Source organism: Ictalurus punctatus, chromosome 13 (assembly GCF_001660625.3).
Source record: "Ictalurus punctatus breed USDA103 chromosome 13, Coco_2.0, whole genome shotgun sequence".
NCBI classification, from domain to species: Eukaryota; Metazoa; Chordata; class Actinopteri; order Siluriformes; family Ictaluridae; genus Ictalurus; species Ictalurus punctatus.
Window position 1 is genome coordinate 3,629,100 of NC_030428.2, and position 26,361 is coordinate 3,655,460.

The 26,361-nt window shown below is 38.6% G+C and overlaps 2 long non-coding RNA genes across 2 annotated transcripts; both read left to right on the forward strand.

Annotated features, from left to right (window-relative positions):
- The first annotated feature begins 18,569 nt into the window (after positions 1–18,569).
- Positions 18,570–21,138, forward strand: LOC108273697 (uncharacterized). Its single transcript, XR_001814351.3, has 3 exons — positions 18,570–18,711; positions 19,607–19,711; positions 20,452–21,138. It is a non-coding gene; the product is annotated as an uncharacterized LOC108273697 (long non-coding RNA).
- Positions 21,139–24,962: 3,824 nt separating this feature from the next.
- Positions 24,963–26,351, forward strand: LOC128634615 (uncharacterized). The gene is made up of 4 exons (XR_008397773.1): positions 24,963–25,026; positions 25,188–25,309; positions 25,770–25,886; positions 26,296–26,351. It is a non-coding gene; the product is annotated as an uncharacterized LOC128634615 (long non-coding RNA).
- The last annotated feature ends 10 nt before the right edge of the window (positions 26,352–26,361 follow it).

A 26,361-nucleotide genomic window follows, 5' to 3' on the forward strand; every position in this document is an offset into this window, starting at 1 on the left:
GGTAGGTCATAAAAATATATATAGTTTTGTTAAATCTGGTTCACATCCAAATCGTGACCATTGTTGGCTCGAATTTAGCCTATTACCCAAAAACATTTAAAATTCAACTTAGAAGCCAATACTCACATCTACCTCTGAGACCAGTTGGAGATAGAAAAAATACACCAGCCGTGAGTGAGAAGAAGCAAGGGTCCAGCTTTATTGTTTCATTCCACCACACGAGATCCACACCGATGAGAATTCTCAGAAGTGATCCCCATATCCTGAGCTTAAGCTCCAGTATTTATACTGTATTTACACACTAGATAACCCATAGGTTTCCAGAAAAGGCCTATTTCACTTACCCATAGAATTGAAACCAGGGGTTTTAATTTACACATAAAATCAGAACTCAGGCATTTCCAACAACCCAGGAAACAAAAACCCAGAGTTTCTAGTTACCTAGGTTGTCAAAAACCAGGATTCTCATTTACCTAGGTTGTCAAAAACCAGGATTCTCAATTCCCTAGGTTAAAAAAATGACGTAAGCAAGACGACTAAACAACCGGGAGGGACCTTGGTCTTATCGTTATCTCGAGGAGGGGGGGGGGCAGCCACCCTTATAACTGGCTTTCTTCATGGTTCTCTAAAAATTAAGGCTTTCCTTGCGAGACGAGAATCTTCACCATCTGAATCATGAGTAAGTTATATTTTCCTTTTTTTTCCCTGTATTTCTCGTTTATAATTTATTTTCATATTTGCACTATATTTCTTAGTTTATATATATTTATACTACTTGAAAAGCGGTTTACTGTACTTCCAACTTCTTAATATCATTACAGTTCTACTGTCCTGCATATCCTACTATTCTGTTTTTTATAGAGTTTCTCTATTACTATAAGATATTATTAAAGTTATTCATGTGTGTTTATGTATGTTGTGTCTACTTGCCCGCCCTTGACTGCATGAGTGTGTGTGTGTGTGTGTGTGTTTTTAGCACTCCTCAGCTCGTACACTTCTTTTTGACTTTTTTTGACTATTACTGCTCTTAAATTGCTCCTAATTCCAATCTGTCAATGTCCGCCTAATCCCGCTTCTATGTGTCTAGGTGCCCGTTTTTCCTTCTTCTCCCTTATGTTTATTTTATGACATTTTTTATCCACAACACCATACCTGGTACGGCCATGTGTTCCCCCACCCCACCCCACCCCACACACCCACACACAAGTTGCATACTCATGTTTTTTCTCTTCACATAGAATATGAAGCTCTCTGTGGTAGGTCATAAGAATATATATAGTTTTGTTAAATCTGGTTCACATCCAAATCGTGACCATACCTGGTACGGCCATGTATTCCCCCACCCCACCCCACCCCACCCCCCACACACACAAGTTGCATACTCATGTTTTTCTAACACTCTGTGGTAGGTCATAAAAATATATATAGTTTTGTTAAATCTGGTTCACATCCAAATCGTGACCATACCTGGTACAGCCATGTGTTCCCCCACCCCACCCCACCCCACACACCCACACACAAGTTGCATACTCATGTTTTTTCTCTTCACATAGAATATGAAGCTCTCTGTGGTAGGTCATAAGAATATATATAGTTTTGTTAAATCTGGTTCACATCCAAGTCGTGACCATACCTGGTACGGCCATGTGTATCCCACATCCAAACAAAAATATCACACACACACACCCACACCCACACCCACACACACCCACACACACACACACACACACACACAAACACACACGTGCATGTACAGACAAACGCATGCATACGAACCTGCTTATAAAAGTCGAGCATCCCTCTAGGTTTTATAATACTCTGTACTTAGAACAACGTGTGCGATCTTACAACATGGCTGATGTTTGTCCTAATGCGCCGAAAAAAGCTCACCCTTTTTTGGGAAGAATAGAATACATGTTAGAACATGAAAAGATTCAATATTGGGTAATGTCAAATGGATGTACAGCCGGGTTTTTTTTCGATGCAGAAAAAGGAACCGTTTTGCTTTTCAAGTTCTCGGTCCCGGGACACACGATCTTTTCCTTTCACGTAGAATATGAAGCACTCCGAGTCAGGCCTAGGTCAAAAGGTCAACAACGTAAAACCCCCGTTCTGATGCATTCCCGAGCACAAACACACCCCCCCCCACACACACACTCACACTCGAATGCATACGAACCTGTTTATAAAGTCGAGCACTTCGAAAGTTTTAACATCGGAAAAGGTTCGACCGAATTTCCAGAGTCAGTTCTTCACTACTTCGAAAGTTTGAACATCGGCAAAGTTCAACAGAATTTCCAGACCCCATGGATTTCTCGGCAGGTAAAAATTTGTATTTTAATCAATTAATAGTTAAATATAAATTGAAATACAATGTTTATGTAATTATCCAGTAGGCAATGATATTGATATAAACTTAGAACTAATCATTCTGAGTACAAAAATCAATATCCTTATCTGGTCATTATGTAATCTGGTACGATACTTTATCTAAAATGTAAATATTCATTACATTTATATTACAGTGCAAGACCGAGTTAAGCTCATCTGATTCTAGTGTATAGGTAATTAAAATTTGTCTCTTAGATCTATGTAGTGATCTAAAATGAGAATGTTAAGTTATTAAAAGTAAGTTTTACTGTTTTATAGACAGCTTGGTGATTATTTCTGATGATGAGATTCCCGAAACAACCACTCATGACCTTTTGAATCTGAGCTCCACACGTAAGTCATAACATAAAATTATGAATGTTTCATGCTGTAAAAGTCTTTCATACGTGAATATAACATTGTTTCTATCATATTCAGAATTTGAGGGAAACATGACTAACAGTGATTACGACGGAGATATTTCAGGTGAGTTGTAGTATATTTACCTTCTATTTACACAGCACAAAAAATAAATAAATAAAAGCTCTTTCACATGTTCTGTGACTTATAGATACGAGTGATGCAATAGAAGACCAAGAGGAAATCATCTCGGAAACCGACATTCAACAAGACATCGAACTACAACAGATCTGCGCAGTGTGGCGTGAATTCTTCGAAGCAAAGACTGATTTATTGGAAAACTTTGGACAGATTGATTATACACTTGAATCTGGTCGAGGTACAGATTTTATCCCTTTACTGTACAGCACGCTTGAAAATGTGAATAGATGTCTCTCAGTGAGCATAAAGTTGATTAGGAAATTGTATGATAGATATGGCGCAGAAACGACTGAAATGCAGTTCGGATATGGAGATTAAAAAAAGAGAACCGAAAATTCTCCATTATCGCATGATTTCTTTTATGACGGAAACCAGAGTTTTTCAAATGATTCGCACACACCCATGAACCCATGTTTAACTGAAGCGATCAACAGGCTGAACGAAAGTTTAATTCCGTCACACCAAGTCATTAGTGAGAGACCTAATCAGAGTCCAAATTACGTCGTATCAAACACAACTGTGACGCCGAATTATATATTTTCTGAATTAAATCAATGTCTGTTAGAGTTACATAATAACCTAAATGAACACGGTCATTCAGTACAAATAAACCCTGATCTAATCGATGCAGTCAATCAGTTGAATGAAAATTTAAGATCGTCAGAACAGAACAATACTCAAAATGAAAACCCCAGACGAAATTCCAGTCAAACTGTATCAAGTACGCCGGTCACGTCGCACGACATATTTTTCGAATTAAATCAATGTCTGTTAGAGCTACAAAATAACCTAATCGAACAAAGAAAATCTTTGCAGATAAAAGCCATGTTTAATAGACGTGGTGAATCAAATCAATGAAAATATGTCATTATCTCCTGTTCAGAATATCGTCTCGACTCCAGAAAACGCTCAGGAACCTAGTCCGTTATCTTCTCATGATATGATACACGAACTTAATCAAAGTCTTATGAGGATAAATGACGGTCTTGTTAACTTAATCGAAAACCCAGACAATATTGCACAAAATTCGGAAAACGATAATGAACGCAACCGCCCAATGGAAAACATACACTCACCTAATACCCAAGATTCTCAAATGGAAAACACACATTCGCCCGATACCCAAGATTCTCAATTGGAAAACTCGCCCGATATCCAAGTAGAGCAAGAAGGTGATGGATTAGAACCTAATATTAGAATAATTAATCGGGAAAGATTCAACAACACTGAGATTAGGAGAAGAGTGAATTTTTCTTCTATCGCGAACGTTGACAGCTTTGCAGATTTTTATAATTATGTTTTAGAGATTTTAAACAGTGCGATTGAAATCGCTAATAATTTAATTTCTGCCAAGGATGTAGTCACCGTTGAAATTAGAGGTGATACGATCAATGTTTCATCACGCGTTCAATTAGACAATGGTGTCATCGATTTAGGTTCTTTTCTGACCATGCTCGAAAATGCAATTCAGAGTAAACGTGAAATTTTTACCGATAATACCCTTGAAATAGTCGTCCAAATCGTCTGACCACTTCGGGGTGGTGGAAATAGAAGGAAAATAGGCCATATATTCAAATCAGAAACCCTGCAGAAGAAAATGCAGCATCTATACATTTTTCACAACAGAGACAACATGTGCTTTGCCTTGTGTGTTAGCCAACTTTTGAATCGTGAAAAAAATGATTTTGAAATCGAACAAATCACTAGAAAATTACAACACGATGTGGGATTATCCGTAAACACCGCGGTCAGCTTCGCTGACGTACGGAGATTTGAGAGACATTTGAATTGCAAAATCGTAATCGTACACTGTTCTGCTAGCAAAGCCGGATACTCTTTCTTTCAAACTAGCAAGACTCCCCACGAAAAAACGATTTACTTGTTTTTACATGACAACCACTATTATGGGGTTAAAAGTATCACCGGACTTTTAGGAACGAGTCATGTTTGTCATTTCTGCCATTCAGGGTTTGACGTTTTATGGAAACATAAATGCGCTTATAGCTGCAACGTTTGTCACGACCCCGATTGTTACAAACACCCTAAGAATGTTACTAAATGTCCAGAGTGTCAGAGACTGTGTAGCTCCCAATACTGTTTCGAGAGGCATAAAGCAAAGATTCAATCGCACAAAGGCGAATATTCTATGTGTGAAACGGGATTCCACTGTTGTAAATGTAAACGTGTGATAAGGGATAATCCTTCTAATCGTGAGAATCACGTATGTGCCCATTCGAAATGCATACTGTGTGGCCAAAAACTCGATGAGGATATCGAGCATAGATGTTTTATACAGAGGGCCAGGAAAGAAAGCGAAAATACGGATTATGTGTTTTACGATTATGAGACTAGGCAGGAAACAGGAACACATGTAGCTAATTTCATATGCTGTATTGATTTTAAGGGAGAGGAGTGGGTGGCTGAAGGGGATGATTGCGTCAGTGCCTTCTTTAAAAAGTTTCGGTGTAATGCCTACCACGGATACAAGTTTATAGCCCATAACGCTAGAGGGTTCGATTCATACCTTTTGTTAAACCATTTAGTGAAAGAAGGAATCACACCCAAAATCATAGCGCAAGGCGGTAAAATTTTGTGTTTCATCGATACCGCGTTTTGTCAGTCCTACATTGATAGTCTATCGTTCTTACCCATGAAATTGAGTAGCATCCCAAAAGCCATGGGTTTTTCGGAAAGCATGAAAGGCTATTTTCCCCATTTCTGGAACACCGTAGAACATCAGGATTACATAGGGCCGTATCCTGACCCTAAGTTTTACGGTGTAGATGGCATGATGCCTAAGGATAGAGAAGAATTCTTTAAGTGGTACAGAACGGTTTCTGACAAAGTCTTTGATTTCAAGAAAGAGATGGCGGAATACTGTGTGAACGATGTAGAAATTTTGAGAAAGGGTTGTATAGCTTTCAGACAAGAAATTCTGGATAGTACAAAGGTCGATCCCTTTAAATGCATAACGATCGCATCTGTGTGCATGAAAATCTTTAGAACCAACTTCCTGCGTAAAGACACTTTAGCTATTCTGACGCTTGATAATTACATCGCCACTCAGAAATCTTTCTCAACACCTTCCATACAATGGCTCGAATATGTTTCAAAAACGCAAAACCTGCCCATTCGCCACAGGTTGAACGAAGGTGAAGTCAGGTTCGGTACCTATTATGTAGATGGTTACTGTGAGGAAGGGGAAAACCGTAAGGTTTTTGAGTTTCTTGGGTGTTTTTATCACGGCTGTGAAAAGTGTTTTCCCTCAGTGACCCCGCATTCTCTTACCAAATCAAACGCAACCTTCGGAGATATCCGTCAAAAATCGATGGAGAGAATTAAGAATTTGCAAGACACTCTCAATTTGCAAGTCACTCTGATGTGGGAACATGAGTGGAATGAAATGAAGAAAAACGACAATCTCGTGCAAAATTTTCTAAAAGACTTTGACTTTCCTGAGCATTTAAACCCTCGAGATGCTCTTTATGGCAGTCGAACAAACGCGTTAAACTTGCATTATGTAGCTCAACCCGGTGAGAGAATCAATTATTTCGACTTTACCTCGCTTTACCCATTCGTAAATAAGACATAGACATAGCCGATCGATCACCCTATCATCATTTATCATGACTTTCAACCTCTGAAATATTACTTTGGTATCATTAGAGCAAAGGTATTACCACCTAGAGGTCTGTGGGCACCTGTTCTACCATTTCGTGTAAAAAGCAAACTCTTTCCTCTATGTAGAACGTGTGCTGAACATCAGTTAAAACATTGCGATCATACGGCTCAGGAGAGAGCTCTTATCGGAACATGGGCATCTATCGAAATTGAGAAAGCCGTCGAGAAAGGTTACAAAATTCTAAAAGTGTTTGAAGTGTGGCACTTTCCTAAAAGGTCTGATAAGCTTTTTACGAGATATATTAAAATGTTCCTCAAGACCAAACAGGAAAGTTCAGGTTATCCGTCCTGGGTCGTTGATGAATCATCTAAACGTGAGTACATTCGCAAATATAAGGAGAACGAAGGGATTACGTTGGATCCGAAATTTATCACTGTTAATCCTGCCAAAAGATCCGTGGCTAAACTCGCACTAAATTCGTTGTGGCGTAAGATGTGCCAAAAACCAGACAGATCAAACACGACCTTAATTCGCGATCCTGCCGAGTTTTTACAGTTCATGTTCTCCGATATTTATAATGTGAGTCAGTTCTCTTTTTTGAATGAGGAGGTGGCGATGGTACAGTGGCGTTACGCAGACGAGAGATTGATTAAACCGCTAAACGCTAATGTATTCATCGGCATTTTCACTACAGCGTACGCTAGGCTTGAGCTGTACAATTTGATGGATCGATTGGATCAGCGTTGTTTGTACACAGACACAGATAGCGTTATTTTTAAAAGTAAGGAAGGTGACTGGATGCCACCCTTAAGTGATTACTTGGGTGATCTTACCAGCGAACTAGATGATGGCGATCAAATCGTGGAATTTGTAAGCGCAGGTCCTAAAACCTATGGTTACAAAACCATGAAAGGAAAAACAACCATGAAAGCTAAAGGCATTACTTTAAATTGTATCAATTCTGAAATTGTCAATTTGAAATCACTAACAGAACTGGTGGACGAGCGAGTGAAAAATCCGGATCATACAAGTCATCTCGTAACCACGCATAAACAAATCGTGAGAGATAAAAAGGGGTTTCATTTGAGAAACAAATCACAGTTGAAAAGGTTCAGGGTTGTGTACGATAAGCGTGTTTTATTATCTGATTTTACAACTCTCCCTTACGGCTATTAAGACTATTCTTGTATATATGTGTATATAGTTTCTGTTGATGTGTTTTGTAAAGGAAAATATGAACGTGACTGCTTTTGATGCTAGGATGCAACTTCCCTTTTCATGTATCGTATGTGGACCGTGTAATAGTGGAAAATCTTTTTTTATCAAAATGTTGTTGGAAAACTGTAAAGAGGCAATGTCGGTTGTTCCGGAAAACATTGTCTGGTGTTATACGTGTTGGCAGCCTCTGTACGATGAATTATTGACCAGAATAAAAATAAATTTTCTTCAAGGAATCCCTGATTCTTTGTGTGATGACGAACTATTTCCTCCAAATAAAAAAAACTTGTTGGTAATCGATGACTTGATGGAATCCGCCATTAAAAATGACGAAGTAGAAAAGGCTTTTACAAAATACACACACCACAGAAATCTGAGCATCATCTACTTCGTTCAAAACTTGTTTTTTCAAGGAAAGACCAGTAGAACAATCAACTTGAACACCAACTACATGGTTCTTTTTAAAAACCCTAGAGATAAATTACAGATCAGCATACTGGCTCGTCAAATGTATCCGGGTAACAGCAAGTATTTTTTAGAATGCTTTCTCGATGCCGTCTCTAGACCTTACGGGTATTTATTTGTTGACCTGAAAGCACAAACGCCAGAAGAACTTCGTCTCCGTTCAGGGTTGTTTCCGGGGGAGAAACCGGTTGTGTATGTTCCGAAGAAGAAGAAAAAACTTTAAAGTATCGACAACAAATGTCTGAGCGATTTAAAAAAACCCTCCCGTTGCTGAATTCATTACACAGGTCTCCATCCCGAAGGAGAAAGGATATTTTACGCGATGCGCCCACAGATCTCATCCTGAGCATATGTGAACTAGCTTTAAACGTGCTCAGGGGAAACATACCACTGACGACAAAACAGTATCGGGTTTTAAAAAAACAAAAAAAATGGATCAAACTATTTGCTGATAAAAGAGCTTCCGTTGAAAGAAAAAGGAAAGTTATTAATCTATCCGGAGGATTTCTTCTGCCTTTGCTCAGTGTAGCCATTCCTTTTATAAGCAGCTTAATCGCGTCCCGCAACAATTAACATGGAGACTGCTGAGAAAATGTATTTAGTCCCTCAACATCAGATCGATAAATTTAGAAACATCGCCGCGGAGAAGGAAACCATAAGAAAGACTGTTGAAAACAACTTGGACGATGCAATACGTGGTATTTTATCAAGGACTGATCTGAATGAATAAGGCGAAACTCTACGCGTCTGTGCTGCAAAATTTTTAAAACTTGGTTAAAATAGGAGAGCAGGAAACCGCTCAATTGACCCTGTCTCTACCTAAAATATTGGAAAGCAAAACGGAAGCAGCGGTGACCGAACCACCCAAAGACGAGATCGTGCAAGAGGTCCTCGCTAACATTTCTGCGAGAAACAAAAGAAACGCTTCGTACGTTATGGAAAAACTTTTAAAAGCCGGGGCTGTGTGGAACGATAGCGGTGAATTTATTTTTAAAGGAAACACTATCAAAGGATCTCACATGGTGGATTTGCTTAAAAATCTCACGGCCCCTCATCGAGTATCCGACGAACGGAGGCCTTTAGGTTGGAAAGAGTTCTTACAGACAGTAGCCAACCTAAATATACCCTTTTCAGCAATACCTAATGGCGGTGTTCGACGCAAAATATCTGACATAAAAAGATCTAAAGATATCTCTCATCTTGTTTCCCCACCTAAAAGCAAAGACTACGATTCTGAGCCAGTTTTCAAATCCCCCGTTTTTAACCGTTTTGACTGGTTTGGTTTTTGAAAATGACGAGGGACAAAGAATGTTATGATATGTTAACCCTTTATTTCAATAAAATAACTTTTGTTTAACATTTTTCTTGTGAAGTATCGTCATTTACCATTCCACTACATATGTAAATGAAACATATCTAGAGAGTTAACACATTGTACACATGTAATTGAATGCTTTTTATTTACTCTAGGGTACATTTTTTTAACGAATGACACAACAGTGTTATCATTTCTAATTAAATCTTTGCTATACATAGACATAATACGGTTAAATGAATAACCTTTAGCTTTGTGACACAGAAAAAACACACAGTGTTGCCCACAGCAAACCGACGTAAAGTTTTGAACTTGTACAGGGTTATATTTTATTTTGCAACAGTTCTTTGTCAAAAAATAATGAATCGATCGAGGAAAGAGTTCATAGTCTGGAGGGTTTCCGTACGAGTCAAAAAATTCTCCTGTGTTTTCGTCATTAAGGCATAGCGCTAGCCAGTGCTCACCCAGCATGTGTCTCGGATGTGTGTTTACGATGAATAAAGCTGGAAACTTTCTCAGAGTACTTGTAGGTAGCTCGTCACTGGCCATCACGCCATGAAATATTTTATCTATTTCAGGACAACTTCTCATAACCTCCGTTAGTTCTCTGGTATCCATGAGTTACTGGTAATCGATGAGCACATTTCTTCGATTGTTTATTTCTAGAATGCTGTCAAAACTGGCGTACACAATTAGGTTCACCGTGATCGGAAGTGGTTGACGAAATCTGAGTTCCAATCTCATATTGCCTGATTTTATTAATGACAAATGTTGCCCACAATCGTCATCGGGATTCAGGTTGAAAGCGAATAAAGTATATCCGTTCAGGTACTCTTCTCTGTTTATCGACAGTGCCTGATCTTTCAGCTGTTTTCCTGATGCTAAAATTAAAGAATGGAATTCACGGACCACGTTACCGGACTGAAAAACAGGCTGAAACGGCTTTGCAGGATATTGCGTACCATCTACATACAGCGCGATAAACTCTGCATCGTAATGTTTAAAATTAAAAGGGTTTTTATTGTACGACACGCTGAAGGCATCGTTGTCAACCATCCCAAAGATTATGGTTTTAGGTAAGGGACCGAGGAAAAGGTTCTCTTGTGAACAAATGCGGCTCCCTGCAGCTAGACTGAAGGTCTTCAAACAGACTCTTTCGATCGGATACTTGGCTGTGGCGGTGAGAAGTGCTTGTCCGTGACCGATTTTTACAGATGGTGAGACGCTTACTTTCTTCACAAAAAGAGAAGCGTTGAGTATTTTCAGATTGAAATTTGCATTTCCTTCCTTCATCAAACAGAATTCAGTTTTGCTGCGAACCATTTTAATCCTCAAATCGATCCCGTTCAGTAAGTTTATCCTGAAAAAATATATCCCAGTGAATGTGTCCAATCAGGTCGAAGGTGTTGCTTTCAGCACTGAAACTGGCCCTTTTTTTGAGGCCTTCGTTTCGTCCGTCCGGGTCTGTGGCGTCCATATGCCCCGCTGTGTCTTTGTAGAATAGCCCGGTGCAAAATTGTGTTTCCAGTGTATCTTTTCCATAGTTGATAAGACTTTCAAAGGTGGCACGGTATGGGTATGTACTGCTAGATTGAGAAATAAGACGATCCCCGAGCATGACATCCACTTGGGAAAAAAGTGAGGCTAAGGGGTAGTTAATGACCCCAACTTTTGCATCGTTAGCTATATTGGAACCGTCGGGGTTCACGATTTTACAGGTCAGATGTAAAAAAGTTTTGTTCAAATCGAGGTAATCCTCCCCGTTTCCAGCCACGTAGAACTCCAGGGGCCCGTTGTCCGTAAGAGCGGAAAGTAGTGGTATTTCGACATAAGTGTACTTTTCGATACTCGTTTGGGTAAATGGTAATGTGAAAATATCCAATTCTGTCTTGGTACACTCTGAGGATAGACTGTGTAAGAACGCCACGATGTTAGAAAATGTTCAGCCGATTTCTCTTGTGAGAGATGGAAGGGTGCCTGTTGCCTCTCTGGTCGGTCTTTTTCACACTGTTCTTGATTTTAGTAACCTTACGTCTTTTATTAGGAACCACATGTCGACGCCCTGGGAGCCTTTTAGATTTTTTACACGCAATCAACGCAAGCCCCAATCCGTCTTGATTCTGAGCTTGTGTCTTGCTCATAATGTTGTTGAATACGTCACTTACGAACCCTTTAACAGCTGTTTTTAAATGAGGCTTTGCAATAGCAAAACCCCTTTCGAGGAACGGAACCGCCATTCTAAAAAGACCCTTGAACAGTCCTCCTAGCCCTGACCCATACATGGTGGGGGCGCCTTGAAACCCAGGAAGACCATTTCCAGCCTGGTGGACATAATAATCCACGTAGGTCTGCGGATGAACGTAGCCCCTATCCATCATTTTACATACGGAACGAATGTTTAACGGGTCTAAAGTGTAGTTTAGCAATAAATTTCCCGTAACTAAAAGGTATAGGCTTGTTCTGATCCGTTTTGACTTCGATTACTATATCGGTAATGTGGTTCTTGGTGAGAGGTACGTAATGCAACTTATCATAAGTAATTGTGACGACTTTGTTGTTTTCACCCCTTATATGTATGCATCACAGTAACGGAGCAAAACTGTCACCAACTCGTTGATACTCGATAACGTCTGTATATACATACATCGTATAAAAGCCTGCGTGAATATCAGAGGGGTTAGGCGCTTCTGGTTCTCGGGCCGTTATCGGAACACCCCGGTGTTCATACCGAGCATATATGCTAATTTTCCATTAGCTTTGAACGCAAAATGTTTTTGGGATACGATACGTATTTTATCTTTCATAGGGTTATAGAATAGCTCTATTCCGAGCTCCATTTTCTTTATGTTGTTGTTGATTTCACTAACCACTTCATCGATATTTTTATAATATCCTGGAGTGATATTAAAGTTACTGTTTTGTGTTCTCTTTCCATCCCTCTGAATAATATGACACATACTGTCTTCCTCCGTTAACGAGTACCAACTCTGGATATATTGAACCTCTGCGAGCGATACTTCCCATATTCCGTTCAAATCGATTGGTTTGGCGAATTTAGTAGTGTAATGCGAGATCTTATTATAAGGGTAAATATCCAAAGACGTGTTGCTTGGAAGGGTCACAAAGAATCCACACTCTTCCATGGTTTAATGAGTATAGTTTTCAGTTTTGTTCACGGTGATCCTTTTGTTATGTTAACTACGTCTTCGACCGGAACCCACAAATTAAATTTATCGGGCCAACCCACCCATTTCACCAGGCAGATTTTTTTCTGGTTTCGGGTCTTTTCAGACAAGATTTTCTCAATTTTAAACGTCTTGTCCTTAGCGATAATGATCTTTTGTAGCTCGGGTTCATAAAATGTTCCGTCAATTTTTTCACCATCATAGTCTTGTAATTTATACACTGGGGGATCTCTCGGTATCCGTTCGGAGATTGTAAAATATTCATCCGTAAAGTTTTGCTCGTATCCTTTCTCAAACTGTCTTTTTAAACGAGAAATTCTAACGATATCACCAACTTTAAACTTGAAATTTAGTTTCTTTAATTTAGGTGTGAACAATCCGTAGAGGGTTTTAAATACTCTGAAGGAATTGGATTCGTTGACCTCGGCAGGTTTCATTTTGATGCTGGAATGGTAATTGTGATTGTACGCTTGAATCAAATCCTGAACTATTTCGATGTATTTTCTCGTGTTAAAAGCGGTAAAATATCTCCACATACTGGTCTTTAGCGTTCTGTTGAACCTTTCACACACCGATGCTTTTTGCCCCGTACCCGTAGCAAAGTGAATAATGTCATGTTTTTTCATTAATGTTTGAAAATTTTTGTTAAAAAACTCCTTCCCTTGATCAGTTTGTAGTTTTCTGGGGACCCTACCTTCATTTAGAATGGAATCAAAAGCTTTAGTTACTTCGATTCCGGTCTTGTTTCTTAACACACGTACCCAGGCATATTTGGATAAAATATCTATACACGTGATCATAAATTTCGCATTGTCGTTACTTTCTGACAAGTTGCTCATATCGACTAAATCAGCTTGCCATTGTTCATCGATGTTCTTCACAAAAACCTTGTTTCTTTTAAACTTTGTAGATACTGGTTTATGTAGACTGTATGCATCCTGCTCTGCTAACCAGTTTTTTATTTCAGTATCATTAGCTCTTTTACCTATTTTCAATAGGCAAAACAATAGCTCTTTGCAAACTCTCAACACCACCGTACAAACCAGGTTCTGACGGTGTATAATATATATTCTTCATCAATCGTTCAGTCATTTCGAGTGTCAAGGCAAGAATGATCAAACACCAGTGTAGAATAAGCATTTATCTCAGAACACGTGAGTAAGGTATTACATATTCAATCAAAGTAACATTTTCCTTTCTAAACACACGCAGGTTTAGATACATGTTTAGTTTACATTCAATTGATTCAGCAATACATATAAAAAAAAACTTGTTACACACCTATGTGTTAAGGACACACGCTATTTACGAATGTCTTCAGCATTTTTGTTTTAATCGGCTTCAGCCTTTCCTCGCAGTCAGAATAGATGTGGCTTGTTTTGAGGTTTCCCATGTATGCGATGGTTCAGCAGGTTCCAGAGATGAGTGAAAGTTCCAGTAATCTACGACGTCTTCACACACTTGCTCGTTGAAAACGTCTTTGGTTTTCTCCTTGACCTCGTTCAGCACGGTTTTGATGTGAGGCTCGTCTTGCCATTCACACACGGTGGCTTCAGCGATGCCTTGAATTTTTTCCAGGGAAGGAGTGTGTTTGATTCCACACAGTTTCAGACCTCTTGCCAATGTGTATTTGAACCATGGTTTAAACAGTTTTTTCAGCAATCGGTAGGTGTTTAGGTGTAGATAGTACTCTTCAGGATCGAACAAACACGCGTGTTGGAGTTGACTCGGGTGATCGATCGCGCAGCCGTGACAGTTGTCCTTCAGATCTTGTTGGATAACTCTGTCCAGCAGTTCCCCCGTAACAGCACGTATGATGGTTAGCACAGTGTTGGTTATACACCCGTCGGCTTCATCGTTCGTTGTCAGATAGGTCAGATTTCTTTTTCCTAGGTTTTCACCGTCTTCAAAACCCGAACTGGTCACATCATCATCATCATCATCAGCATACAGGGTAGCATCGGAGGTGTAGAAAACGGGGTTGATTTCACAAGACATATTGCTGGTTGACGTTCAGAATACTTTGACTCGATATGTAATCAGACTCATTTATATAGCGTGTGGGGAGGAGTCTTGGGGGAGGTGGAGTTTCTGATCAAGAATAGTATATTGACGATCTCAGAATAAGACTTCTTCTAGCCTTACTTTTATTTGCATCATTTCTTTGTCTCTTCCAGTTTTTTGGAATAATTCATCGATTTGCCGGAAGTAGCGTTGCAGATCGTGCCAGCTGGTTCGGTCATACCTCACTTCACAATTCTCTTTGTTATCAGGGGCGTTGTCACCGGTTAATACAGCAGCACAGCGCAGTGAAACTTGGTTCTTGCAGAAATTTGTTGCTCTGATACAGTATTTGCATTGAAGAGACGTACTATTCCATTTATGTCTGTACGCATCAGGGGAAAAGAAATCCATTCTAACAATGTAGTCAAAATCCTTGCACCATTTTCTGAACTTTTTCCAGTCACCTTTGTTAAAAGTTACGTTCTCTGTAGCACGGCTCCAGTGGATGTGTCCCGGGACCGAGAACTTGAAAAGCAAAACGGTTACTTTTTCTGCATCGAAAAAAAACCTGGCTGTACATCCGTTTGACATTACCCAATATTGAATCTTTTCATGTTCTAACATTTTTTCTATTCTTCCCAAAAAAGGGTGAGCTTTTGTCGGCGCGTTAGGACAAACATCAGCCATGTTGTAAGATCGCACACGTTGTTCTAAGTACAGAGTATTATAAAACCTAGAGGGATGCTCGACTTTTATAAGCAGGTTCGTATGCATGCATTTGTCTGTACGTGCATGTGTGTGTGTGTGTTTGTGTGTGTGATATTTTTGTTTGGATGTGGGATACACATGGCCATACCATGTATGGTAACGTTTCTGTCACGAATGGATTTGAACCCGATTTAACATAACTATATATATTTTTATGACCTACCTCAGAGAGTTTCATATTCTATGTGAAAAGAAAGAACATGAGTGTGCAACGTGTGTGGGGTGGAAAACACATGGTCGTACCATGTATGGTAACGAATGGATGTGAACCAGATTTAACATAACTATACATGTTTTTATGACCTACCACAGAGTGCTAGAAGGACCATGTGTGCAACGTGTGTGGGGCGGAAAACACATGGCCGTACCAGGTATGGTCACGAATGGATGTGAACCACATTTAACATAACTATATATATTTTTATGACCTACCACAGAGTGTTAGAAGGACCATGTGTGCAACGTGTGTGGGGTGGAAAACACATGGCCGTACCAGGTATGGTCATGAATGGATGTGATCCAGAGTTAACATAACTATACATATTTTTATGACCTACCACAGAGATTTTCATATTCTATGTGAAAAGAAAGAACATGAGTGTGCAACGTGTGTGGGGTGGAAAACATATGGCCGCATCATGTATGGTAACGAATGGATGTGATCCAGATTTAACATAACTATTAATATTTTTATGATCATGACCTTTGATCTAGATATAGAGAGTTAGAATGTGTATCTTTTTGACCTTTGACCTATACCTGTCAAAACTACGGTTACAATATATACCAACTATTTCTCTCTATCAGTACACTGAGACAGTCCATCCAGCTCATCTCCTGAATCCTCCTCTGTGCATTCATCTGAATTTCTGTCTCACTATTATCCCCATTCTGAATTTAACAGGAACAACAGCAGAGCTGCCCAGAGGAAAATTTTATTGCTCAGTGGTTACTCTTCTACAGCTCAGGAGACAAAATTGTGATTCTCATTTCAGCCTCATTTTAGTTTCAATGTCGTCTGACCTCTTTCTCATATGATGCTCCTAAAATCACTAGAAGGAATAGGTGAGACGAGCAATTAGCAGCAGGAGTCATAGTTGAGACTTGAGGGAGACACCTTGCTCAGTCTCATTGATGGCTCATTTCTTGATCTTAGGAGAAGAAAATGAGCAGTACTAAAGCTACTATGGAGTAATATATGAGGCATTGACACACACACACAGACACACACACAAAATCACTTCTCCTGTTATTATATATACACTTCTCCATGCAAGGACAATTTCACAAACGCTGAAACAAATTAACTCTTTATAAAAGTGACCAAGTTTACCCTACACAACAACACAGAGAAATACCCTGCATATTACTGATCCCCCCCCCCCCACAATGACAGGGCTATAACCTTGACAAAAAAAATTGACAATGGAGATCTCTTCAGATTGCATTTAAGGTACAATAACAGGTACTGGCTATCCTGAACAAGCTAGTCCTGGTCTATCTCATCTCGTAATATCACTTTGAGCGTCAGTGAGGGAACAGCAGCACAGAAACAACAGAAAGAACAAGATTTATTTAATTTAATTATTTAATAAGATTTTATATACCTGAATAAAAGATTCTGAAGTCGCAATCTCTTCGTTGCTAATATGTGGTTGAAATCATGTTCAATAGAACGTGTAGTGAGGAGCTAAGAGAAAACTACATCTTTCCCCCTGGAGATTCTCTCACAGCCTCATCTGAGTGGAGCAGCAGAGCTGGACACTAACTCAAGGCAAGTCATGTTTTTTCTCCTCATCTTTACACACAGTTAAAAATCTGTTATGTAGTTTAATTCAATTAAATTGTTAAACAGCACTTCAGCTATACGGTTTAAAGAGAAGACAGCTAACTAGCGCTTAGCCCTAAGATGAAATTTAAGATGAAGTTGTGATGTAGAGAGTAGAAACTTCTTTTGAGTAAAATCTAACATGTTAAAGTTCAAGGATCAAGGTTTACTTCTTCCTGTGGACCTTTTTGTTTTTATTTTTACACCCATTCCCCCACAAAAATGTTAGCTTTCTAGCTAACATGCTACTGAACAGATTAGTTTAGTTTAGCACAGCATGAATTTTAGCTAACATGAGCTTAAAATTGACTTTTCTTCTTTAAATCACAGCATTTTGTCTGAAGTTGTAAAGAGATGATGGATCTGATGATGAAAACTGTTATAAAAATAAAAGGTTAATATAGTTAACTAATCATTGTGACGATACAGGAAGTAAGCGCAGGAGCGTTGTCTTTATTAATAAACAAACAAAACCAAACACAGGGAACGCGGTGTATACGGAATTAGATAGGGGTAAACATGAGACTAAAGTTGAGGCAGGAAACAGGGCATGGAAATGAGACCGCTAACATGCTAAACATACATGCTACACCGTTAACACCGATCTCTATTACACTGACATCTACATTACAAACAATAATACTGCACGAAGTGAGCAGCCACACGTGGGGTTTAAATAGCCAACATAATTAAACTAACCCATGGACACCTGGGGCAAATCAAAGACATCCTCACACATAACCCAATACTCAAGCAGGAAGAGCATGAACCAAAACAAAGTCACGTGTCCACTTAGAAACCGTGCCGCAGTGCCATCTGCCGGCAGTGTCGTAACAATAATGGCGTTTTTGTTCTATACTCTTTATATTAGGTTTATCGAAATTGTTTATTCACACTGTCAGAGGTGTTCAGCCAGGAATTCTTCATTCTCAAAATGCCGCTGTGGTTTAATGAACTGGACATTGGCCTCTTGCTGGTTTTTGGCTGGTAAATGATTGATTATGATATGCCTGGAACAATGCTGTTGTTCTATGCTTTTTATGTGAAATCAGTGCACACCTCCAGTGTTGAAGTATGCCAACCATCTATTATCATAAATGTTACAACTGATTTTTAAAATAGATTATGATTATATGCTTCATCTTCATCATCAGTGTTTTAAATAGGAAAAGTTAGACAAATGTATAATTGTCCAAGTACTATAACACTAGTATATGCAAAAAGTTGTAAAGCCAACTGGTATGTATTAATTGTGTAAGAGTGTGCCTTTTCTGTCATCTCTAGTGTCACCATCGTTGCAGCTCCATTTCTGACACCAGTCAAGCATAAATATTGCTCTTCCATAGAAGTTACATGTGTGTTTGATGGTAGTGGGGTAAGTCTTCATTACACAACCTAGCTAGTTTAAGGAAAAACTGACATTTAGTGTCTTAGCAAGGTTTTGGGCACCATAGGCCACCAGAACAGTTTCAGTGGCCCTTGGCATAGATTCTCCAATCCTCTGAAGTGAAGAGATGAAAACCAAAAGGTCTGTATAGAGAGTGATAGAACAACACTGGTCTACTAAGATGTGGACAAAAAAGTAATACGGTCGGATGAGCCATCCCTCTCCATATTCTCAAGTGGTTGAGGTCATCTGTGGCATACACCAAGAGAAAAGGAGAGGCATGAATGCTGCACCCCAATAACAGGGGTCTGCTGGCTCTGGGGAGTTGGCATGTTTGGGTCATCTTGTCCCCTTAGAGGAAGAAGCTACTGCAAATCAATACAAAGTTGCTCCGAGTGATCACCTTTATCCTACGATGAAACATTTCTCTCCTGATGGGAGTGGTCTCTTCCAGGATTCCAGTGCCCCTATTGCCCTCACTGAATGGTTTGATGAGTTCACAGTCACCAGATCCCAACCCAGTTGAACACCTATGGGAGATTTTGGACTGCTGTGTTAGACAGTGCTCTCCGGCTACATTATCACAATCAAAACACTTGGAAGAATGGCGTTCATCCCTCCAGTTGAATTCAGAGACTTGGAGAATCAATGTCAAGGAGCACTGAAGCTGTTCTAGCAGCATGTGATGGCCCAACACCTTACTGAGACACTTTAAGCTGGTTTTTCCTTTGTAGCCTGTCTGTATGTGAAAATAGGATTAAATCATATACTATAGTATGGTCCATGAAGTAGTTGCAGTTGGAAATGTAATGTAACTGAAAGAGAGAGTGGCATTTTGATTTTGATTATATGATTGATTTTTTGTCTGTTGACATTATTTCAGGGAAATTGATGCTTCCTAAATTTGAAAATGGCACCGAGGTATGACTCATGCTGGAGGAGAAAAGTCAAGAGCCAGCAAAGTACTTGCAAAAGATACAGAAGAAAGGTGAGAAGATTTCAGACGTCTTTGTTGTTATATGGACAGCTGTTATTATGTTCTTCTCCCAGCCAAATTTCAGCAGCTGCTTTGCTTCTGACAGCATTAATAAATACTTTTATATAACTAAGAAATTGTTTTGTTTGAAATGACAGTTTACTAAGAATATACTTGCCAATTTATTGAGTACACGTGAATAAAAATAATGCAGTATAATTTTGTAGACTGCAATTTGTGGTGCCGTTGAACTGTACTGAGTTATATAGAGGTCTTCCTAATATTTTGCACATTCAGTTGAAATATGCATTGTGGTTGAAGTATTGTAACTGTATTATTTATCTCAATTTTTAGCTAGATACACAAGGAGTGGAGAATGCAGGTAACAAATATTCAGAAATGTAAAACATCTAACTCCATAGAGTAATGAAGCGTGATCAATTTTCTACACAAAGAATTTTGGTTCCATAGTAATTGGGAAAATGAATATGGTATACTGTAAATTATTCCCTCAGACTACTTCCAATGTCAGCACTGATTTACAAAGCTTTAAATGGCAGCTCAGGTAACTCCGACACCTTGATGTCTAGTGATTGGTAATGTGTTTAGACTTACAGAATTACTATGGAAAATAACCACAAGGAGACTAGTGAACCACAAACTTACCAATGCTGCTTTTCAACATTTTGTGTACATGACTGACAACAAATCTATAAAACGTATTACAACATTTTTCTTCTTTTGGTTTCTAGAATCAAAGTGGAGGCCAGGTGACTATTGCACTGAAGGAATACCTTGTCTTCCTGAATATACTACATTTACACCAGTTATGAGTCAGTTCTGAGATTTTGGCAGGTTTGCTTTGATACAGCTAAAATACTGTCTTCCTTGTCTAAATGGCTGCATTACAAGAAAGTGATCATTTTCTGAAACTGAAAGACACTTGGAGCTGAGTGATATCAATGATAGACTCTAACTGATTATCATCCTCGTTACTAATAAGCTGTTTTCCCAATGTCTATGTCCTATTTAAGAGCAAATAATATTGTTAGATTATTGATGTTGAAATATCCAGTGAAAAATATTTAGATTTGCTTTTGTCGGCATTACATAACCCCAATTTTCACCATGTAAATATCAAAACATATTTAAAATGTCTTGGAAGTTTGTTTTTGTCATGCACAAGCATATCAAATACATTACAATGAGGACCATGTATTTGAGTTTCTTTATGATTTTTTTTTTTTTTAAGAAACCATTAAGTTTGGATGAGAAAGTGTTGGAGATCTTAATTTGTGCTGTCTGAGCTGACCATGAGATGCACAAATTAGACTGGGATGAGAATAGATTGAGATCATAGAGAGAGCTCTCTGGTTTCTCTGCCTGAGATCAAAAAGACGCACCAAACTTGAGACAATCTGAGAATTATGTGAGAGCTTGATGAGATCTATTTTGAAACTTAAAAGGAGGCTACTTTGAGATTTTATGATTATTTTTCTCCAGGACAAAAAATTGAGAAACAGGAGAAATAAGCCATAATCTCGTTTTGGTTTCACACAGACCTTATTGTTGTCTAGGAGAAATACATGAGATGTTTTTGAGAGCTCTTTTCTAATTTTCTTTTCCTCTGGGTTTGGCTGGTGTGATTGGATAAATGGCTGAAGTGATTGGATATTTGGCTGACGTATACAGCGCAATGGCAATGCTCACACATTTTTTGTTAGGGATTAACATTATAGACTGGACATATCCCTTGATCTGCACAGAGGGATTGTTATTATGTTTTTGCCAACTGGATATTTGTCCTCGAGGACAATCCTCTTTCATTCTCATGTAAACTAATCCCACACTGCTGATTTTACTTTCTTTATCAGGGGAGGATGGAGACCTTCAGATGGTGATATCAGCCTCACCTCTCTCTAACATTTACTCCACTGTCTGTGTGTGTGTGTGTGTGTGTGTGTGTGTGTGTGTGTGTGTGTGTGTGTGTTTGTGTGTGTGTGTGTGTGGAGCAAGTTGATCAGGTGAGATCATCCGTCCGGTTACTTTTTTTCAATGCAGTAGGTAAGTAAATGTTACCTGTATTATAGCCGTCAATTTTCATACTGCGGTCATCACCAGTATACGGCTGTATCCCTACAGATCCAATCTAAAGAGAAAGTTTGATCAGTAAAAACCAAACAAGCTAGGTGTGACAGTGTCCTTATTCTCTCTCACATGTGTCCTTTAGTGCAGAGAGGTCTGTGTCATATGGTGATACACATCATAGGACCAGAAAATAGAATAATGAATCATGTCTATTGACAGATATTTTCCTATATCCTCTATATCGCCAAAGTCACATGATGTATTCATATTGTTCCCATGGTGACAGTGTTATATATTTCTTGTTCTCATTTGTGAAGTTCTGTTCAATGTCACTTTCAAATAAAAGAAGGAAAAAAGGTGCCTTTCACTGGTGTTTAGTTCACAAAATAATCAAAAAGCAGTCATGAATACATGCAGTTATTTTGTAGAGATCATTTTCATCAGTTTTAGAGAAAAGGTAATAAATGGTGATGTAAGGTTTTGTCCATATGGCCCAGATCTCAGTGCAGACGTAACGTGTTAGTGTAAAAAGTGAAACAATCTTCTGTAACAGCACCAGAGGTTTGTTTAAAGATTATTAGAGTAACTATTAACAAGCATTAATCCAAACATTGCAGTTCAGTGTTACATTAAAATAACAAACCATGCAGTAATACATTTATAAATAAAAATACTCACTCAGCTTTTCTGGAGGCTTTGACCACTGGCAGCAGCTTCAGAAGACATTCCTCTGATGGGTCATATTTACTCAAGTCAAACTCATCCAGCTCCTGATCTGAGTTCAGTAACACAAACACCAGAGCTGACCACTGAGCAGGAGAGAGTCTGGTTCCCCTGAGACGACTGTTACCTTCTCTGTTCAGGTAAGTCTGTACTTCCTGCACTAGAGAATGATCATTCAGTTCATTCAGACAGTGGAACAGATTGATGGATTTCTCTGGAGATGGATACTCCCTGATCTTTTCCTTGATGTACTCGACTGTTTCCTGTTTGCTGTGAGAGCTGCTTCCTGTCTGTGGCATTAAGCCTCGTAAGAGAGTCTGATTATGAGAGTTATATTATGTATGATCTCTTACTTTGATGTTTCTTTCTTTTGTGCCTCATTGTTTTCACCTTTGTTTTGGACCTTCATTTTCTTCCGGACTGTGGCTGAGAATTATTTAGTTTTACAACCTCTTCCAAATTATATATAGGCTATGCAATTATCAGACACAGTTATTACCGGTCACTCTCACTGTCATCCTTTCTTGCCCTCTTTGCAAAAAAAGCTGTGATTTTTCAACAACTGGCTTTCATAGCTTTGTAAGATAAGATCATATCAATATTAAAAAGTAGCATGAAAATTTTATTTTAACTAATAGTCTAATTTTCTACTATATGCAATTAAATAAAATTAGCAGCTAGCTAACAACTTGTTTTGTTCTGGTTTCATCTCGCTCCCATCTAAACTAAATGATTTTATAGGTAAGCTGACTACAGTCATATAAATAAACTGAAAATACCGTTAATTATTAAGGCTAAATCTTACTAACCACTCATGCTAAATGTCGTAACCACACTTACGTTTTCATTTCAGGAGGTGTTCCAAGTAAATGATTTGTTATACACTGATTCAGACAATGACATCTCGTGAGCTCAGTGTTGGATAGATCAATTGTTTTAACCAAAATGAATTCGGTTGCGACTCGGACATATGCATTATCATCGTTGATTCAATATTATTTAGCTCTGAATATTCAACCTCAACCAAAATGATGATTCTGATGGAATTTCAACATTGAATCAATGTCACCATCCTATCTGGGAGGTTTCTGTGCAAGGCATCAGAAATGCAAATGCAAAGGGAATTTGAATTTTGGCAGGCTCCTTAGACGACCCAGAGGAAGTGAAATAGCAAACGGGGGTAATTGCTATTGCTATTTCAATATGGCAGGATAATAACTCATAAGACATGGGAAATGCAATTGCAAATGGACTTTGTGTTTCCATGTGAAATTTGGTAGACACTGTACGGTCGTGTAAACGGTAATACACAATTTGTATTTTCATTTGAGTTGACACAATTTATGCATCCAGAAATGGGTAACGCAACTGCAAATACAGTTTGAAATTACTTTTGAAAATTTAAAAGTGGATAGTGGAAAGAAGCATATTTCTGTCCATTAGAAAAAAGAAGGCAGGACAGAACACCAATTAAAGCCTTTTGATTCATAAGCAAGTAATCACAGATCCAGCTTTGACTGGCCAGAAAATAGTGTCTTTCTATAATAAATTATATTCCTTTGCCTTTTCTATGGATGACACTGACTCCTCCTTTAACCATATCACAGATCTTATTCCCTGTATAGATGACGAGTTCACAGGTAATAAGTGCGAGGTAATGCCAGTTCATTAAAATCGCTTAAGAGAGGTCTAGAACATTGCTATAAAATCCACAGTTAAATACTCGGGCATGTATATATCCAAAGACTCAATTGAAAGTGAAAATATGAATGTGTGGAAAGTAGTAGATGAATAAAGTAAACATTGCTCATGGTTATTAAGAGATATTAGCTTATTGGGTTGAGTATTTTATCTATCCTGCATACTCAAAGTACAGCTATTAATAAAGATCAATCAGGTTAATTTGGATTATATCTGGATCAGGAAAATTCATTACATTAAGAGAGCAGAGATGACCAAAAAATGTAAAGATGGAGGCCTACAAGCCATCGATTTTAATTGTATAAATGGGACCTTGAAAATTAAATGATAAAACCTTTCTTAAACAACAACATCAACTTGTGGTTCCATATTCCCAGAGAAATATTTAAGAAATTTGGAGGGATCAAATTTTTACTTAGATATGATTTCAATATTAAATGTTTCCTGTTCAAATTATCCCACTTTCACCAGCAGGTCATGTTATATTGGAAATAGTTGCACCTCCAATATTATTTTCTATGCCATAATTACAAAACTAAAAGATTGGAGACGCCCACTTTGAAGATAAAACCGGAGTATTTACGTGTTGCAACGTGAAAATACGCTGTTATATTTTTAATGTTTAATGTTTTACTGCAGAATCACAAAAAATCCTCCATTAAATATTGTTCATTTACACGCACACACACACCACGGCCCTTCCTGCTCTTCAGAATAAACCAGATAAACCAGTTAGACGGTGTCAGGAAAAGTAAAAGTAGGCAGCTCCATTTTGTGTCGAGGGGAAAATAAACCATTTCAGGAGTAAAAACACAGTGAGTATCTAAATCTAAAGCTATAATATATAAACACACTGAATGTACACCAGATGCAGAAGAGTTTTGTGGGTTTGTACTGAAGTTTGAATGTACACAGGTTGTTTTATGACTTATGATACCGTGACTATTTCCTGTAAGTGAACGCTGTGCTGATACAGGGTTTGATTTAACACACCGATGTTGGAGTGAAGTAAACGTGTGTCCTGCCGTAATCTGGAGAATGAGACATGACCTCCAACATGAGTGTGTCTGGAGAACAGGACTTAAAGAAAGACGAGAGGTGAGTTACTTTTCCATTCACCAGCAATAAATACACACCGTCTCATGGGAACAGATCTGTATCTCTAAACACTCACTAGTTTACAGAGGAACTAAACTTTGGTTTAAGGTGTTTAATAGCAGTGAATATATCACTGATCTGATCTAAGAACAGTTTAGAGAAATCATTCACTGAGAGGAGAGTGAAAAGGATTGTGTAATGTGGAGGGGAAGAGCAGTGTAGCTTTGAGTCAGTGAACTCTACAGGCTTTAAGACCCAGCTGAGTCACTTATCTGTGATTGGGACTCCTGACATCAGTGTAATTCCTGAGGTATGAGGCGTGTCTCCTGTTTGAATAAGTGTGCAGACTGTAGCTGAATTAAAAAGATGGAATTATTGGTGTTTAATGATGAACACATTGTGTAACAGTACTGAGACAGCAGAGTATTAATTATTGCTGATTTTTCTGTTCTAATTACAGAATGATGGAGGGAAAGAGATCAGACTCACCAGAACCCAGCTGTGTGTCCATGAAGAGTGAGGAGTCAGTGGGACTTCCACTTAACTTCAGAGATGGAGCCAGTTCTCCTGATGTGAGGTCAGTACAGTGAGGTGTTTTACAGCAGTGTTCCACCTGATCAAACTCACTGGTCTCATTATGAAGCCCTTCATGAGCTTTATCAGGTGTTGAAGCAGTAAAACACTAAAGTGTGCAGTGCTGCAGCTCTCGGACTGGCAGTGAGGAAAACTGCTTTAAGAGTTCAGTTCAGCCTGCAGTCCCTGAGCTGGAGGGTCTGTGGTGCTACACAACAACATTTACACCTGGGGCATTAATGACTAGATCACTATTTTATTCATAAACATGTTAGTGTCAGTGATGAAACCCTGAAATCAGTGTATTGTGTTAAAAAGATAGTGTTAAATATCTGTTTCTGTATGTATTAGTGTGTTGTGCAGCTATGAATACATATAGTCTATATTACATCATGTGTTTTATTTGTTCACAGACCACAAAAGAAGAAATCAAACATCAGCAGAAATCAGCTGGACTCCATATTCAAGGTGTCTGTGTC